At 34.7% G+C, this 18,581-nt stretch overlaps 1 long non-coding RNA gene across 1 annotated transcript; it reads right to left on the reverse strand.

Moving 5' to 3' along the window:
• Window positions 1-1,034: 1,034 nt before the first annotated feature.
• Window positions 1,035-13,410, reverse strand: LOC122100154. Its single transcript, XR_006146111.1, has 3 exons — window positions 13,401-13,410; window positions 3,650-3,663; window positions 1,035-1,159 (listed from the first exon to the last, which is right to left on the reverse strand). It is a non-coding gene; the product is annotated as an uncharacterized LOC122100154 (long non-coding RNA).
• Window positions 13,411-18,581: the final 5,171 nt, after the last annotated feature.

Raw genomic sequence — 18,581 nt, forward strand, 5'->3', positions numbered from 1 at the left:
CTGCTTCAACACTGTCAACGTAAAGGCAGAAATAAAGGATGCTATCAATGCCTCAGAACTACTGATATAAGACATCAAATTTATACATCAGTGTATTAAAAAAGTGAATACCTCCTCTTTTTCCCTCTCTTCTACACTGAAATAGAATCATGTTAAAAATTTATATTAAACGTGACACTCAGAACTACTACTGGAAAGAGTAATTCATAAGCTCCCTACCCTCCAGCCACCTCTGCTGATTCAGAGAAGGGAAGGGAAGGGAACCAAAAACAAACAACAACAAAAAAACCCAGGGTCTCTGTAGGTTTGCTGCTATTCCCCAAAATGTCAGTGTTTGCTGCCAGGCCACAATGTTGGTCCAGTGAAACATGATTTCTGCAAAACTGTCAATAGTAATTCACCATTTGCAAGTACCGTCTTTCGTTTGTGAGCTGGAACACAGGTTCTGTAGAAACATACAATGTGCTTAAGAAAATGAAAGTGGTCTTAAAAGAGTAAATAGCACTGCATGAGATTTGTTTTTCTAAGCATCTAGTAAAACTTGTCATTTTCGCTCTCTCAAAGTATGGTCATTTATGATTCCTTCAATTGTCAAAAATGCACAGCCATCTTTAGGCCAATAATCATTAATAGTTTACATTACTCTTAACAAAATCATTCTACATAAACAGATATCTCCTTAAAAATAGTACTCTCTCATTAAATCTAATTTTACAGAATGAAATTTAAGGAAAAAAGGTGTGTTTTATAAGTTAAGTGAAAAAGCACAAAACTTTGGCCTTTCTCTTGACATTTTTAGGTCAAAAAACAAAAAACCTTCATGTAATTCAATCTAATGGTTACTTTTTGCACCATAATTTGTTTTTTACACCACAAAAGGAAGCACTTTCAGTATCTGTAAAAAGTGTTTAATCCTAAAACTTACTTTACCTAGAGAATTATTCTTTAAAACAGAATTTGATACATGCTAAGACCTATTAGGAAATTACCAGTTTCCACTTCTAAAACTCATTTTAAAATCAATTATATTACCTGATCAATTACAGGAAAGGGGGATTAGAGGAAAGATGAGTACTTAAGAGACTTCCTACATGGAGAAGAAAGAAATTTTTCCTTTATGACATTTAAGAGTGGCAGCTGCTCCTTATTTTATTTAATTCTCTGAGAATGCAGTAAGTTTTCCTTCCTATTTTCCTTACGATTAAATTTCATAATGGTAGCATAAAAAATAATGATTTGCAGTGAATACTATAGAAAAATTACTGCATTCAGCTGATCTTCAGGAATAAATTGTTCTCATGAGAAAATGGGAGGAAAAATGAGTAAGAAACTTCAAATATAGAACTTTTACAGGCTGTGAAACTTGGTCTCTTGCAATCATGTTATTGCTCAATTAGAGACAATCTTATTCATGTCTATTGGAGCAGCATGGTGGCACACAGCAGGCATTGGTGATGTTGAGAACAGCAGCAAAACCCAACACATGGATGCTCATGAAGAACCAGCTTGTGAGATGGACACCTTTCAGAGAAGGTTATACTTGAAAGACTCTAGACTTCAGGATAATAAAGCTCTGAATTTATACTCTTTAAGTGTATGTCCTATCTTGGCTATTATGATTTAAGTAAAATAACAGAAGAATAAAAAAAAACAGAAAAGATGACAATATCATAAAAATGTAGCTGTTTATTTTGGCAGCTATATTGCAGAATTTCTTGACTATCTTTTAAATCAGCTGGGAAAAAAGTCATTAACTGTATCCAAATGAATATATTGTCCACATCAAAATACAAAAGTACTATCAATAATCACCTCTGACTTTCAGATTTAAATTCAGTGCAATTGACAATGCATCTCTAAAAGAAAATGCAGCTTAAAAATACTCAAAACATTTGTGTCTATTCCTGGGAGCACATTTAAAAATTAATGCACAGATTTTTTATTTTTATTTATTTTTTTAAACAATGAGAAGTCAAACACAGATGTGGACTTCTAGCAATAAATGCAGTATACCAAGTGCCAGCATATTAGGTTTCCTACATAAGTCACAGAGGAGTTAAGTTCTAAATATCTAACGTGATCCAAAACCCTAAAAACAACTGGCACAAAACCATCGTGAATGACTGCCTCTCTGGATGTAAATTTTTAAAAAACATTACAGTATCATAGTATAGTGAAATTAAGTGTACGTATTCTTTTCACCAATAGAAAATGCTACCCTACCTTAGTAAACTAAGACTTGCTTCAATCAATGCTATTTTGTAAAAATAACAAAACAACAGATGCTGAAAATAAAAATTGCATTAATTGGGTTAAATCAATTTCTAGTTCAACTTAGAACATAGGTTAAACTTTTAATAGTAAAGCCCTCAAAATAATTAGTAACAGAAGTAGTGTTATAAATTTTCTAAGCTTGATTATAGGCAATTCCTTAATTAAAAAATTTTAAGATAAAAATTTGACAACTACTTTCTTTAAAATTGATAGTCCTGGATTCTTATGCAGATCATGACAAACCCTATTAAATCACACACATAGGCATGGCTCATGCTAACATTTATCTATTACTTTACTTTTAGCTGCATGAGCATAAGAGGAATTTTGATTTGATACCTATATTTTTTAAGAAAATACTTGATATAAACAGAGTGAGGGACAGGATATAGTAGTGATTTCTGGGAAAAATAGTAGTGTAAATCTATCTATCTATCTATCTATCTATCTATCTATCTATCTATCTATCTATCTATCTATCTATCTATCTATCTATCTATCTATCTATCTATCTATCTGACTATCTATCTATCTATGTAGTCACAAGTACCACAAATGCAGAGTCAAAGCAGCAGTGAGGTTAGTGCAATCACTTTTTTTTCTTTTTAAAATTCTGAATCACTGCTATTTAAAAACACCTTGAAGCAAGTCTTTTGTCTTAAAGATTGTTTGTAAACTAAGGTAGCAAATATTTTGCCATGTAATGGCAGTTGTTATATGCCATTATCTTGTTTTGTATAAAAGAATATAACATGAGAGATTTTTAATACTGAAGTTTGGTTACATTACATATTTAAGCTTCTATACAGAATGATGGACACTTGGAGAAGCTATTCCTCATCCAGAAACATTTTAATCTCTTAAAAATCAAAGCAAAACAATTTTTTTAAAAAGCCCCAAACTACTTTGCTCCTTTTTGCAATAGTGCACATTTTATCCATAATTTACTTATGGTTAAAAAGCATCAGAAGATTTTTTTATCTTCAATATCGTACTTAAAGAAAAACAAAACATTTGTGCCCTTCTAGTATTTAATTGGCAGAAATATGTCCCCCAAAATAACCTATTGTATTTAAGCCACATCACTAAAATAAAATATAGTGAGACAGAGAGAGAAATAGAGACAGAGAGACACAGAGAGAAATAGAAATAGAAACAGAAGCAGAGCATCCTTCTTTACGGATGTTTCTTGTAGGTTGACATGACCAAAGTCCTATGCTTTCTTTTAACTTCCAATGCCCCTTTCCACAATATGCACCAATTGAATATATTCTCTGGGAGCCAAAAATGTACCAAAAATCTACCTCTTCTAAAGAATGCTTTAAAGTATTTTTAAGAAAATTTTTATTGTTTAAAAGGTGAAAAAAATATAAACAAGAAACTGATTCACTCCCTTACTTCATGCATCCACAATCAAACAAAAATCAAAATTTAAAAGCAAGAACAAACTACTGCTGCGAGTTTTGTTATGTCCATTTTCTCTGTACATACCATCTGCTCACTACTGAAGGGAAAAAAGAATAGAATCAGTGGTGTCTGCTGATTGATTCAAAGGGGAGAAACAAGGCTGTCATTAGTAAACAAACTCTGGTACATATATGGTCTGCTTTTATAGCGTATATTTATTTCTCTCTTCTGTTTTTCATATCCCAAACTACTAAATGCTATTTTAGTGGCACAGCAGATTAGATTCCAGCACTTGGTGAACAGAATTCACAAGCTGTGACAAAACTCTGTCATCTTCAGGGTGCAATTTTGTATATATACATTGCATGGATATACTTCTCTTAGATTTGGCTATAGTGGACTGGCCATGGTTCAGGTGGGACTGTAGCAGTACATGGGTCAAGGACAGTCATTTTGGATATGTACACATTCATAGTCGGCCCATGGCTTCCAACTAGTAGCGCTATTTCTGGGTCTAATACACAAACTGAACCATCTGATGCACTGGCTCAAAATTTGTCTCCTGCTGCGTTCCAGCAAACTTCAAAAATTCCACCTGTTTGACTCATACATATACTAGCTATTGCAATGCTTGGTAAGAAATGTATGCATTATCCTGCCCATATAATTGTAACCCCTCTGTACAGTATGTTCACAAATAAAATAAAATTAAATTAAAAAAAGAAAGTTATAATAAAAGAGCAAATATAAAAAAAAATTCCACCTGTTCCCCCATAGCTGTGAACTAGAGCAACTGCTTGTGTTTCAATTGTGCACACATTTGTCAAAAGAACCACTTGCCAGATACTTGCCATCAGGACTGAAAGCAACACTGTACACAGGTTCTTGGTGTTTTGTCAAAGTATGGATGCGAATCCCTCGGTCTACATCCCATAACGTAACAGTAGAATCAAAGAACACACTTGCTAACATAAGGTTGTCATTGGATTATTTGTCCCTGGTCCTGTTGGACTTCATTTGATAGTATAAATTTCTTTATTATGTGCTTGCAAATCATGTACACAATTATCTTATTTCATGCTCCATATCTTCAAAGTTATGTCATCAGAACAGGAGGCCAGAAGATTGCCAATGGGGTCCCACTTGATAGCATTTACTTCATTTTTATGTCCCTGGAATGTTTTAATAGATCTGTGTTGTCCTAATTTGCAGACATGAATGCACAAATCTGTACTACATGAAGCAAAGGTGTTGTTGCTCTGCCAGTCAACATCCAATGCTGGTGCCGAATGAAAAGGAAACTTCTGCTTGGCTTCACAATTATTTGTGTTTTCAATTCTATTCCATTGGTCCTGAGGTCTGTTCTTGTGTCAGTACCAAGCTGCTTTGATTGCAATGGATTAAATAGTAGAGTTTGAAATTTGATATTGATATTCCTCCAGCACTGCTCTTTCTGTTGAGGATCGTTTTTGCTATTTGGGGTCTTTTAGTATTCCATATGAATTTTTGGATTGCAACTTCTATTTCCTAGAGGAATTATGTTGGAATATTGATAGGTATCACATTGAATTTGTAAATAGCCTTGGGAAGTATTGCCATTTTCACAATGTTGATCTTTCCAATCCAGGAGCATGGAAGTTTTTGCCAATTTCTAAGTTCTGTTTTGATTTCATTTTTCAAATTTTCAAAATTTTCATCACAGATGTCCTTCACTTCTTTGGTTAAATTAATTTCTTGGTATTTTAATTTTTGTGGAGCTATTACGAATGAAGTTGCTTTCCTAATTTTAGACATACTTTTCTGATTGTTGGCATACAGAAAAGCCATTGCTTTTTGAGGGTTAATTTTATACCCTGCTACTTTGCCAACGTTTTCAATCAGCTTGAGCTCCCCTATGATCCAGCAATCCCACTTTTGGGCATTTACCCAAATGATCACAAACAAGACCACACTAAAGCTACCAGCACGACTATGTTTATTGCAGCATTATTTACCATAGCTAAGATATGAATCCAACAGAGATGCCCTGCAGTAGATGAATGGATCAAGAAAATGTGGTATATATACACAATGGAATTCTATGCCTCCATCAGAAAGAATGACATTGGCCCATTTGTTAGGAAATGGAAAGACTTGAAAAAATTATATCAAGTTAAGTAAGCCAGGTCCAAAAAAACAAAGTTTCCATGGTTTCCCTTATTTTCAATAAGTAGTATATGTATGAGTCAAGCAGAAAAGGTCAGATAAGGTGATGTTCGGGAAATGAACCTAAGATATGTATTCAAATGTTTTTTTCTTTCATGCGATTGTTTCTAACACGTTTATAAGATTATTTCTTTGCAGCTTTGTATGTCCCTCCTCCACAGTATAACCCCTTCTTTCACTGTATTTGATGTCGGTATAATTTGTGGAGGGGAAGGGAAAAAATAAATCGCTTATATAGGGATACATTTGGACCCATTGCAACAATGAGATGTACAAGTCGTTATGTTGAAAACGAACTTTACAACTGTGGTGGGGGGGAGGAAGGGAGGAGAGTTGGGGGAGTAGGTGGTGGTAGGCTAGGAAGGGATGGGAAGAGAAAACAAAGGAGAAGGGTACAATGCTTGATAAGAAATGTACTCATTATCTTGCCCATGTAATTGTAACCCCTCTGTACAGTATTTTCACAATTAAAAAAACACATTAAGAAAAATAAATAAATAAAAATAAAATTGGATAAAAATCAGGCCAGTTTAGTGTCAGGCTCTCCCCCCCTCCCCCTGCATCCTTCCTCCAACAGAAAGGATTCAAGACCACTTGTTGAATTGCCTTGCTAAACAAGCAAACCCTGGGAAAATGAAGCTCTACAAAATTACTTCGTTTAAAAGAAATATTTTCTTAATTTTTTGTTTGAAAACTTTAGAAAATGTACGTACAACTGATTTTGATTTTGGGTTGCTTGAAGATTTGAGTGTGTTTTGTATGTGTTTGTGAACTTGTTCATGATAGAAATTGTTAGCATTTTGTAACAATTGTGTGAGTTTAATTTTAAAATTCAAAAACTTATGAGGTTTGACATTACCAAAACATTTTAAAGCATTTTCACATTGTTTAAAATAGGTTTTTGTAAGGATTCTTTAACTTGAAAATTAGAAAATCTGGTATTTTAGAATGCATAAAGCTGTTTTTTTTTAATTTAATTTAATTTTATTTGTGAACATACTGTACAGAGGAGTTACAATTACGTGGGCAGGATAATGCATACATTTCTTACCAAGCATTGCAGCCTCCTCCTTTGTTTACCCTTCACATCCCTTCCCAGCCTCCCCCCTACCCCCCAATCCCAATCCTTCTCCTTCCCTCCCCTCCCCCCCCACCGACGTTGTAAAGCTAGTTTTGGACATGACAACTTGTACTTCTCATTGTTGCAACAGGTCCACCTGTATCCTTAAACAACTGGTTTTTCCCCATCTCCTCCCTCCCCCACAGTATAAACCCTGCTTTCACTATATTTGATGTCAGCATAAAGCTGTTTATACTGTAATCAATATATCTGGCTTAACAAAAAGGAGAAACTTAGAAGCTAACAGAATACCTTTCTTTAGGAGTGAATGGTGAACATGCAGAAGTGCAGTTTAGCTGGTCATGCATGGTGGAACAGGCCATGGGAGGAGTCCACGCATGGTGAAAGAGGACAAGCTGGCACAAGCACAGTTCATCTAATGCTAAAGAGTCGGATTGGGTGCGTGGCCTTTCCACAGGAAGGGCTAAGTGGCCGATCTTTATTCTTTCACTTTTTCCTGCAGATAGACACTGGAGACGTGATGGTAAAAATGAGTAATGTGAAGATCCGATTAACATTGCTAAAACTGCCTCTTGGATGTGTTAAAATTAAAAGTAAGAAGGCTTTAAAAAGAGGGTTAAATAGTTTATTTGTGCAACGTGATTTGCCCTCAATGATATTCTGCCATTGGATATGTTTTTTTTTAAGGCATAAAGGTGTTAAGTCTAGATTCTTGGTAAAATGATGGTGATTGTAATTTTTGCATTAAGAAAATATGTTATTTGAGTTTAAACGATTTCATGTGTATCTGTTTTAAAACAAACAGCCAAGAGGAAATGAGTAACACACCTAGCCTTGAGAGTTCAAGGGATTTTTCAAAGTGCAGCTAAAAACTAAAGTATAGAATATTAAAGCAAATTAATAGGAGGCTCATAAATTAGGAATTGATTTCTGTATATAAAGTTTAAAAGTAAAATTGTTCTAAACATTTCCCTCAAAGTACAAAAAGGAAAAATTTGGATTACCAAAATAATTGCTTAATTACTATTTCAGTTTGCTCTCATAGTTATTTTTTTTAACAGTTCCCAGCAGGCTGACAAAAAGGAGTGAGGATTCTTGTAAGTTTGTCAGATGTAACTTTGGTTCTTAGTAAGTTTCAGGTAAGGATTCGCTTAAAAGCTACTTCTATGTTGATCACCTTCTTGCTTTTACTTGGAATAAAGTGGCATTTTTGCGACTCATTGATTTGCAACTGGTTCGAATCCAGCTCGGGCAGAAAAAGGTCAGTGAGAGACTGTCACCTCTACTCAGCCAGCAAAAGGCTGAAAGATTAAGCCGAGCTGCTTTCGGATTCAAAATGGCAGAACGTGAGCCTTGAACTGTAGAACTTAGGGACAGCACTCAGGCCCTAAGTTCAAGTCCAGCAACCAACTAAGGGAAATGCCAATGAGGCATTTTTCCCAGTGTGGAGAAGACACTCCTGGGACAAAAAGCAATGGAGGAGCATCCAGAGATTGTAAGCCACTGCTTGAATGGCAGAAATAATGTCAGATCCTAGAGTCATTTGTATATGGCCCTTCAAAAATTGGTCAGAGTCAGGAGGTCATGAGAAGATAGGTTGTAAGCATGCCTAAAGTCTATCACTTGTAAGGGACAGGAACTAGTCAGTCATCTATGATAATACTAAAAAGCTAAGGTTGTAAAATGTGGAGGATAGTTTAGATCCTAACCTCTGTATGTGCCCAAAGCTCTAATTGGCAGTAACTTTTGAGCTGACTCCAGCTACATGAAATTCATCTGCTCAGGAAAAATTTTGTAAACCTGAGAGTGTGTTTCTATTGATATCTGTCTGAAGGCCTGCATAGGTAACTCAGACATTCTTAGGTTACTAGAGATCACATTACTAAGCCATCCAGAAAGATCCTTTTGCAAACCAGAAGACTAAATAATCTACACTGCTGTAGTCAGAAAAAAGGTCTGTGAATTTGTCAAAAGTTAAAATGTTGTTCTTAATGACATCTAATCCTGGTAACCTCTTTGTAAAATAGGCTTAGGATATAAGTTCCTGGTTAGGTAGGATCAACACCCCTGAGTCAGCTTGAAGAAGTGACAGAAGATGAATCTTTGCTCACCATCTCCTTTTGAGAACAAGGGACCACAGTCACTTTTTTAAAAAAAATGTGGCAAAATAGACAGAAGGAAAAGACATGGGAAAGAATAGTACAAGACTGAGGCTTCTATATCTGCCTAGAAAATCCTAGCCTTATTAAAAGAACTATCTCGTTTAAAAAAATTGTTATCTTGGTTAATTGTCCTGGTCTACTGTCTAAATAGTCTTAAAAACTAGTGGGGTCATAGCCTGCCAAGCCTATGCAATGTATCCTTAACCGGTATGTGTGGGAATTTGCAGCCTAGCATGAGGTGTGACAGTCCCTTTGAGCCACTGAGAGACCCTGCTACTGCTGCTGCTGCTGCGCACCCTAATGAGTAAAGTTCAATGACAGCTTGACAGTCACCTGGAGGAAATCTATATCATCACCCAGACCACTCCCACACTGGTAAAAGTACACTCAACTCCTGCCTGATTCCATCACCTGAAAATGCTTCCTGGTTGAACGCTGCTAATACTAAGATCTTGTGGGACATTCTTTTGGTGATATCCAGTAACCTCTCTATTCCCACAGTGGATATTGTGGTCAAGTATATCACTGGCTTGCCTTACATACATCAGGGTCACAGCCTAGTTTGGCTCTGGTATGCTAATAACCTGCTTCCTCCTGGGTGTGTTTTAAAGATAAAGGAGAGTTTTTTTTTAAAAACAATGGAAGTAGAGGGAGGAATGAGAACCAGCCCTAATCTGAGCCTTAAAATCTAGAAAGCTTTTCATCCCACTGGTGCCTTGAGGCTTTCTGAGATAACTTGGTTCCACAAGTCGAAGGAAAAATGGGCAGTTTTAAATTCTAGCCACAAAGGAGCTCAAGGAATTGTAAAGAAGAGAAGTGTAGTAAAGAAAGACTTAAGAAAGGAATTTGGGAAAAATTGGAATCCTCTAGATAAGAAATGATTTAAAAAGTAAGGATTGTCTTAAAATGTTCGTAAAGAAGACAAACATCAGAAAGTTTATGTATGTAACATCAGAAAGTTTAAGTATGTAGCAAATGGTGTGAGTATGTCTTAAAATTGGAGCTTACAAGTACAGCTGGTATAAAGGTAAGTTAGGTGTGGTATACCGAGTCAGGATTGCTGGAAGAAAATGTAAGGGCCTTTGTTCCTGTTAATTTTGTTACTCACAAACGGACCTTGTAGACTGGTGTCCTTTGTAAAAAGAGAATCAGCACAGTCCATCTATTAGTTCTGAGATCCCAATACCAAACTGTAAATATAGAAGACTGTGCCAATTAGGAGACCATGATTGGTCCCCGATGTTCTAGAAGAGGAGAAAATGAAGAGCCAAAGTAACTCCAATTTGAGATTAACCACACCATATTGTGCTAAGCGGCCCTCAGAGTAACCCCAAGATAGATTAAAAAAAATACAGGATGCCACCAAACCTGTCCACCCTTAAGAAAGAATAACAGTTGCCCAAGTGTTCCAGGAACATTATAAACCAATAGTTCAGAAAAAGGGCAGAGCAGTTAGGGTGGACTCAAACCAATCATTTAACTGCTTGTGTGGAAATTCCCTAAACTTGTTTGTTCAGTACTATGAAAGCTGTGCTGATTTTGTGCTCTGGGACTCTTAACGTCACTGGTTACCTGATGTGCGGAGGACCAAGCTTCAGCTTGCAAATAAATGTCTCTTTTGCTGTTTGCATTGGTCGTGGTCTCTGGTGGTCTTTCGTGGGTCCCAAGTCCATACAACAGGGCTTGATACAAAATGTCTCTTCCCAGGGAATTAAATGATGGCATTTATAACTAAAAGTATTTAGGGTCATTATTAACATCTAACACCTGCTGAGATTTTTATTTATACTTCTCTTTCTTCCTTTCTTTCTTCCTCCCATACTTTCTTCTGCCCTTTCTTTCTTTTCTATTCTTTTTTCCTTTCTTTCTTTCTTTCTTTCTTCCTTCCTTCCTTTCTTTCTTCTTTTCCTTCCTTCCTTTCTTCCTTCCTTCCTTCCTTCCTTCTTTCTTTCCTTCCTTTCTTCCTTCCTTCCTTCTTTCCTTTCCTTCTCTCCTCCTCCTATTCTATTTTTCTTTCTTTCTCTTTCTTTTCTCTTTCTTTCTTTGCTTTTTTTTCTCTTTTAAGAAATGAGTATAAATTTAGATATTTCGTTGGCTGAACAAGTATTCTACCATTAGAACAATACTTTTTTCAATGTAGTTACTTTGCTCATAGATTATCAATTTTGCTGAGGGCTGAACAGAGGCTAAGTTCTTCACTTCTGTCTGCCAAGTAACTAGTATCACAAATGCATTCCAACGTCCCAGGCTTTAAGATGTTATGAGAATCTTATTACTTTCCTTGCACACTGGTTCTGAACAGTGATCTTCTCAATTTCTACCCCTTTAGTTAGTGATGTGAGCTCCAATACCCTGCCCTCAGTACAGATTGTCTACATGAATGATTGAAAGCAATTTCACTTTAATCTCTTTTTTTACCAGTCCAGGGGCTGTTATAATTTTATTTCTAGACAATTTTTGTGTATATGTGCACATTAGCTTTAAAATGTTGCTTTTCACCCTTTTTTTCCTTTTTTATATTTTTTGGTCATGGGGCTTGAATTCCGGGCCTGGACAATCTCCCTAAGATTTTTAGATAAATGCTCGCACTTTACCACTTGAACCACAGTGCCACTTCCGGTTTTCTGGTGATTAATTGAAGGTAAGAGTGTCACGGATTTCCTGCCAGGGCTAGCTTTGAACTACCACCTTCAGATCTCAGTTCCTGAATTGCTAGGATTACAGGCATAAGCCCCTGGCTCTCAGGTAAAATGTTACTTATTTTAAATTCTCTGATTTAGTTGAGGGACTAACATGAGTGTGTACAAAGGTAACTTTCAAGTCATCTCTCTAAATAATTTCAGAGATTTATTTTCATAATATTTATTCCAGTGATTAATAACAGAAGCTCCCACAGTAACAGAATGAGCCTTCATTTTCTCCTTCCCATAGGTATTATTGGAAGAAAATGAGAGATCTAAGTCGAAGTCAATATGTACTTGAAATTATGAAAGTTGATTTTGAAGACACATAAAGAGCCAGATTACACGATGTGCTTTTCATTTTCTAAAGAAAGGAATATCATACAAGTATATTTATTGACAGGCTTTTTCATCTGAAAAAAATAAAAAACCAATATTATGAAAAAGCTGAAGGGGATCAGCAGACATTTAAGTGTGATATAGAATTGGAGACTATAAGACATGAATTTATTCAGGTAAAATAATTTTTTTTTGGTTGGTCATGGGGCTTGAACTCTGGGCCTGGGTGCTGTCCCTCAGCTCTTCAGCTCAAGGCGAGCGCTCTACCACTTGAGCTACAGTGCCACTTCCGGTTTTCTAGTGGTTTATTGGAGATAGGAGTCTCACGGTCTTTCCTGCCCGGGCTGGCTTTGAACCGCGATTCTCAGATCTCAGCCTCTTGAGTAGCTAGGATTACAGGCGTGAGCCACCAACGCCCGGCCTCAGGTAAAATAATTTTTTGGGAAAGGTTATCTGTTCACTAAATTTATTCATTGTAAATTTTTTATTTTTATTTATGTGCCACTTAATATATAAATACATACATATGTGTATATATATGTGTGTGTGTGTGTGTGTATATATATATATATATATATATATATAAAACAGCAGTATCTGTCCAGTGAACTGTATGGTTAGGTAATTTCATCATGTCAAGTTCATCAAAAGGATGGATTTAACAACCCTGCAACACCACTTCACATGCAAACTTAAGTGTTCCCATTGTAAGCCAGACCTGTGTTTTATCAAAGCTTTGTATATACTGTGTTATATTTTCATTTAGGCTTGACACAAAATGTGTTTGCCCCTAGAAATAAATGATGGCATTATAACTACAATAATTTAGTGTAAATCTTTACATTGAAAACATGCTCAGTATGATTTACTTTTAAAAGTTATTGGTTTCCATAGAGTTAAACTGTTTTTGGTTTTAGTGTGAGAAAGTACTAAATTTATTCTTTTTTCAAAATATTGGCAAATTTATTGTGAAAATATTGTCTAGTTGGATAACATTCAAGTTGATGACGCTCTGATAAAAAAGGAGTAATTGTTTCGAATTAGATGCCAAATAGTATTGATTCTAAAAAAAATTACTACATAAAATAAAGAATAATATTTACTGTAAAAATAGAGTGCAATTATATTTTATGCAGCTTATTTTAAAATTTAATTTTATTATCAAATTGCTGTACAATGGGGTTACAGTAATTGTAAGGTAATGAATACATACCTTTTCAAACTTGTTAGCCCCTCCTTCATTTTTCTCACAGTTTTCCTTCACCTCAGTACCCCTCAGAGTTGTAATGTATATTTCCAACATAATGTCATGTGAGTATTGCTATTGCATTGGTTTTCCTTGTCTCACCATTTTGTTGTTGAACTTCCCTTCCCTAATTAAGGTAAATGTATACACAATACACAGGGCACCAAAATCAAATAGAGCAGGGAACAACCATAAGGGAAAAAACCCAAAGAAAAAAGAAATCACATAATACGTTACAAACAACAACTACAAACAAAATCTCTGTTCCCTATCTTGAAGTTCATTTTGCTCAGCATCAGCTTATATGGTCATATGTACACATAAACCCACTGGAAAATAATAGTTGTGTGGACAGTATATCATGAAAACAGCATGTTAACTGTTTTTGATGGTAAAGGTTGAATTAGGATTAGTGAATATGTGATTCTGATAAAGGAATTTCAAAAGAGTTTGAAAATTATGACAGGTATATTTTGATTGTTCAAACTTTTTAATAATTTAGCTTATTAAGAAAATTGCCTGGGAAAATAGGCTTTCATGCAAAGAAATCTATGGAGACTTAGTTAAGAGAGAGCAATGTGGGTGACGATAGCTCATTTTCACACTAAACAAACATTAGAAATCTTACTGTAAATCCTGTAGGTTCCTTTGAGAATTGTCCTTAACCAGGAAATATACTCTCACTGTGTGAAATTCAAAGTTCTTAAAAAACTAAGATATCTAAATTTGTGAATTTAGATATCTTTAACTACCAAAATAATTCTTTGAAAAAGATAATTTTGGTCAAAATATTTAGGGCGAAAGTGCCCTCCAATATGAAACAAGGTATTGGGTTCACACTTTTCTGTTTGTAACACTTTCTAAAATGTCTTTGAACGTGAAGCACTGAAACACAGAAGAAAATCTGATTGGATACTCCAATGATTACACATTTCTAAGTAGCTCACAAAAAATAATATCCTTATTAACATGAGATAGTAAAGACTTCTCTTATTACATAAGCCAAAAATGTTAGGATCAGAAAAGAATTGAGCAAATTGAAAGGGTAAGAAAACAGTGTTCTTAGAAGACCTAGTTAAGCATATTGGCTTCAGAAGTGGAGGGAGGCCTAACCTTTATATATATATTGTCTTAATATTTTTGCTACCTAAAGTGATTTTATAGAGCCTATTTGGCTGACTACAATGCAGAACAGATTGAATGAAGACATGAAAATAAATTCTGCGTCCAAATGAGGCAACTTAAAAGAGTTTTAAAAGAGAAAATATGAAGATATAGTGGGGCGGGGTGGGGTTGGGGGACCTTATAGTCCTTCAGCTTCACTGGACTCGAAGCCAAGAATCAGGGATTAATTGGAAATCAACCAAGAGCTAAGAGGAGGACATAGAATTAGCCATAGAAGCATTGTCCTTTGTAACAGACACTGTCATCCAAGGAATGGATGATTTAACTCTTCTTTCCCATACATCTTGCTGAACAAATGCAAGACCAAGAGAAGAATAATCTATTGAAATAATTTTTCAAAGAATAACTTCACTGAAACTGATATGGTATCTAAGGAGAGTCTTAAGAGAGAAGATAAAAGTGGAGTATTCTTTGATTTCCTCTAAGCATCTTGTTATCAAAATATATCTTTGAGGTTAGAAGTGATTGAACTAAAAAGTGGTGGAGTACTTATTTTTGTGTGCACTTTAGACACAAGAAGACTTTCAAGGTAAAAAAAAAATTATAGCCAAATATTTGTGATCACAGCATCTGGGAACAATTTTTTGGAGAGAAAGTTTTACATTAGAGTTTGTCCTCATTAACATAGATGTGGGGTTGTCGTGGCAACCAAATGCAAGGGTGAAGTTTAATGGACTCTTGGACAAGTAAACAGCATGATAGAATAAAAAGGCAAATAATATTTAGTGAACTACTTTGACCAATTACCTTGCCAGAACAAAGAAAGAAAAATATAATTCAAAATCAGTTCACTTAAAAGTATGAAAAAAGAGTAGTGAAGAGAGATGAGAGAAAACATAGAGGATTGTTTTCTCTCCAGTGGACAGCACCTATTAGGTTCTTGATCTTGTTTCTTCCATTCTATCTTCAGAAGCTATCAAGTGTGGGTCAGGACTGCAGTACCCATTTCAGACAAAGAGAACTCACAGAAGAAAGATAATATTTGCAGCAGATGTAGGTGATTTATAACCTTAGACAATCTATTTAAATCTATTCAAAATTCTCCCCTACCCCGAACTGCCCTCTTTGAAAAGCATTGTTTGCTTTTCCCAAGACTGCCCTTCATTAACTCCTTAAAATTTTGAGAGGTCATATTCATACTCTCTAGGGATTGCTCTTTGGTTGTGAGTTTTATGTGTTTTTGTTTTTTGTTGTGTTTTTTAACTGAAGTTCAAAAGGTCGTGCAATTGTTTTTCAATTAAATATGTTCATCTAATTGTCCAATGCTCCTGGATCAGAGTTACTTTTTCTATCATTCTCAACCAACCCCCTTTTCAAGATTTATTTCAGATTTACCACTTCCTTTATCACATGTGTACATTGAGTATTCTAAATATACTTTCCACTTGTTCCATTTTTCATTCATTCTACGTCTTTACTATTATTCTTCTCTGGTTTCAATTTCTTGGTAGTCATTCTGGTAAACTGTTAATACTTTGAAAGTTTTATATACATTACATGGAGTTTCAAACCTGCATATATTTAAACTGATGTCAGCTTATATTTCCATAATTCATTCATCTGCAATAATAATTTGTAAGACTGTAGATGTGAAGGACCTAGACATGCTTTTATTCTCATCCATTTGGAAGATTAATCTTTAGTCAAAAAGAAAGTTTTAAAATAGCTTAGAATGTATTCCTAATTACCAATTTTTATAAATGTCTTTGTACAATGGTTTGTGATTATTTTGTTTGAAATGGGATAATATCTACTACATATAAGTTTTGGAAAATGGAGAAAACTAAGATTTACTACTATCGAGGAATATGATACAAATAGAAGACAGATTTTATGTTTGTCACATCTCTGATGAATACTCATATTCAAGACTTAAAGTCATATTTCTTACTATGTTAGACAGATGGGGAAAACATAAAACAACATATGATGAGGCAACTATTTGTGACTTTTTCAAATGTACCTTCTTTAAGTGATGAAATTTAATTTATTAGTTAACATTTGGGTTTGAAATATAGGAGGCTGATCTATTTAACACATTTCTAAAAGGCATCTACTAACACACAAATGGTGGGCGGAACTATTTCTATACTTTAATGAATAGTTGAGCCTGTTTGGCATTGGTGCTGGGTAAATAAATCAACTCTATTGTAACTTGCTCCCTACACTTGAAAAACTTGTAATGCCACTAAACATAATCTATTTGTCAAATGTTATTTAGGTGAATGTGATGTTTAAAAGTGTATTTGAAAAAGAATATAATTTCAGGAGATTAAATGTAGGTTATCATTGTTTTGAGAATGACGACATTTTTATACTACGGAACCAAGTTTTACTGAAGTACTAGTGTTTTGAAGTACTAAGGATCTTCTCAATTAATGTTTTTCTGAATTATATTTGACCTCTAAGTCAAGTTTTCCTGGTCTTGGTAGACCAATTATGGCTCTATCCTTCCAGGATCTACTTTTTTGGCCTATATACGCTGGACTGAAATCTTTCATTAATCATTAGGAGAGTGGTATAAAAATAATCTTGTGATATTTTTGATCACATTCACTCATGTGGACTGGTCATCTGTAAATTGAAAGTTTGAATTACAGTACATTCTCTCAGATTTTGTGATATCATCTTTTATTTTAAGTTGCATTGCATTTCACAATTGCTTACTGAAAATTCCTTTTTTCTCAAAGAATTCGGGCCCTGAAAAATTATAGGAAATGAGAAATTGAGATGGGTCTTCAATTACTTTCTGTTGGCATGCTGCATGGGCCTAGGTGAGAAGTCTTGCTTCTGTTATTTGATGATGCAGGTAACTTGGACCTGGGATACTAGGAACTGTGGGTCCTGCAGAAAAAAATATCTTGTAGATACCATATCAGCAAAATTTGGGTATAATCAGTAGGAATACTTCAGAAATATGGAGAAAAACTGTTTAGGACCAGCGAGTTAAAATAATGAATAGAGCAGCAGAGTAAAATACTTTATAGATTATAGGAAAACAACATTTTTTTTACCATGTGAATTCAGAAGACCAAGAGCACTTTGAAGATATCACAAGTTTGTACGAAATACATTGCATTGATACTTTTCATATTCTAATATATATTCTAAACCTAATTGTTTATATTCCAATCTATTTATTGGAATAAAGAAATATAATTTTTTGTCAAATTATCAATTATTTCTAGTAAGATTCACTGTGTGAAATATAAAATCAGCACATATAAATACAAAATATAACTATATATAATATAATAAAATGGACACATGTTTTGCATTGTTCTGTTGTGGTTAGGGTATCAAAGGCAACTCTGTTTTAAAGTATTATTCCATTATCTCTACCTCAGTGTTTGGAGAGTTAGAAATAAAGCATTACCATTTGCAGATTTACAACCTGGACACACGAGGAAACACTCTGATTAAAACATTACCAATTTAAGGCCTAATAATGAGGAGAAACATATGGACTTCTCCTGGAGCTTTGGGAATATTTGGTGATAGAAAGGCAGTAGTGTAAGTTCCTGCCTGGTTGGATGGTTGACAGGCCAGAACATTAGGTAATCATGCATATGAACAATTTTTTCACCTTCTTGGCTTTAGCTGCTTTTGAAATGGTAGGTATATTAAATAATTGTATTTTGATAAAATACCTTCTATTCTGAACAGTTCTGTCTGAATTGTTCATCTCTCTATGATCCCTTGTATCTAATAATAGTTTAGTTTCAGTAAGACAATCTATGCTCTCAGGGTAAGATATTCTGGTTGATCTGTTGCTACATGGAAGAAGAGTAAATGGTCAGGTAGACATTTGATCCAGTAAGACCTCATTTAGGAAATTTTATGCTGCAGAATTTTACAAGTAGCTCTTAAGCAAGGCTTACTTTGAATCCATTAGCTCCACAAAGCTAACTCAGTTGGATAAATAAGTATTTGAAAAAGCCATCATCTTTGGACCTGGCTATAAATGCTTCAAAGTATGATCAAATTTAAAATGAAAAAAA

Source organism: Dipodomys spectabilis, unplaced genomic scaffold, assembly GCF_019054845.1.
Source record: "Dipodomys spectabilis isolate Male_0828 unplaced genomic scaffold, ASM1905484v1 ptg000567l, whole genome shotgun sequence".
NCBI lineage: Eukaryota > Metazoa > Chordata > Mammalia > Rodentia > Heteromyidae > Dipodomys > Dipodomys spectabilis.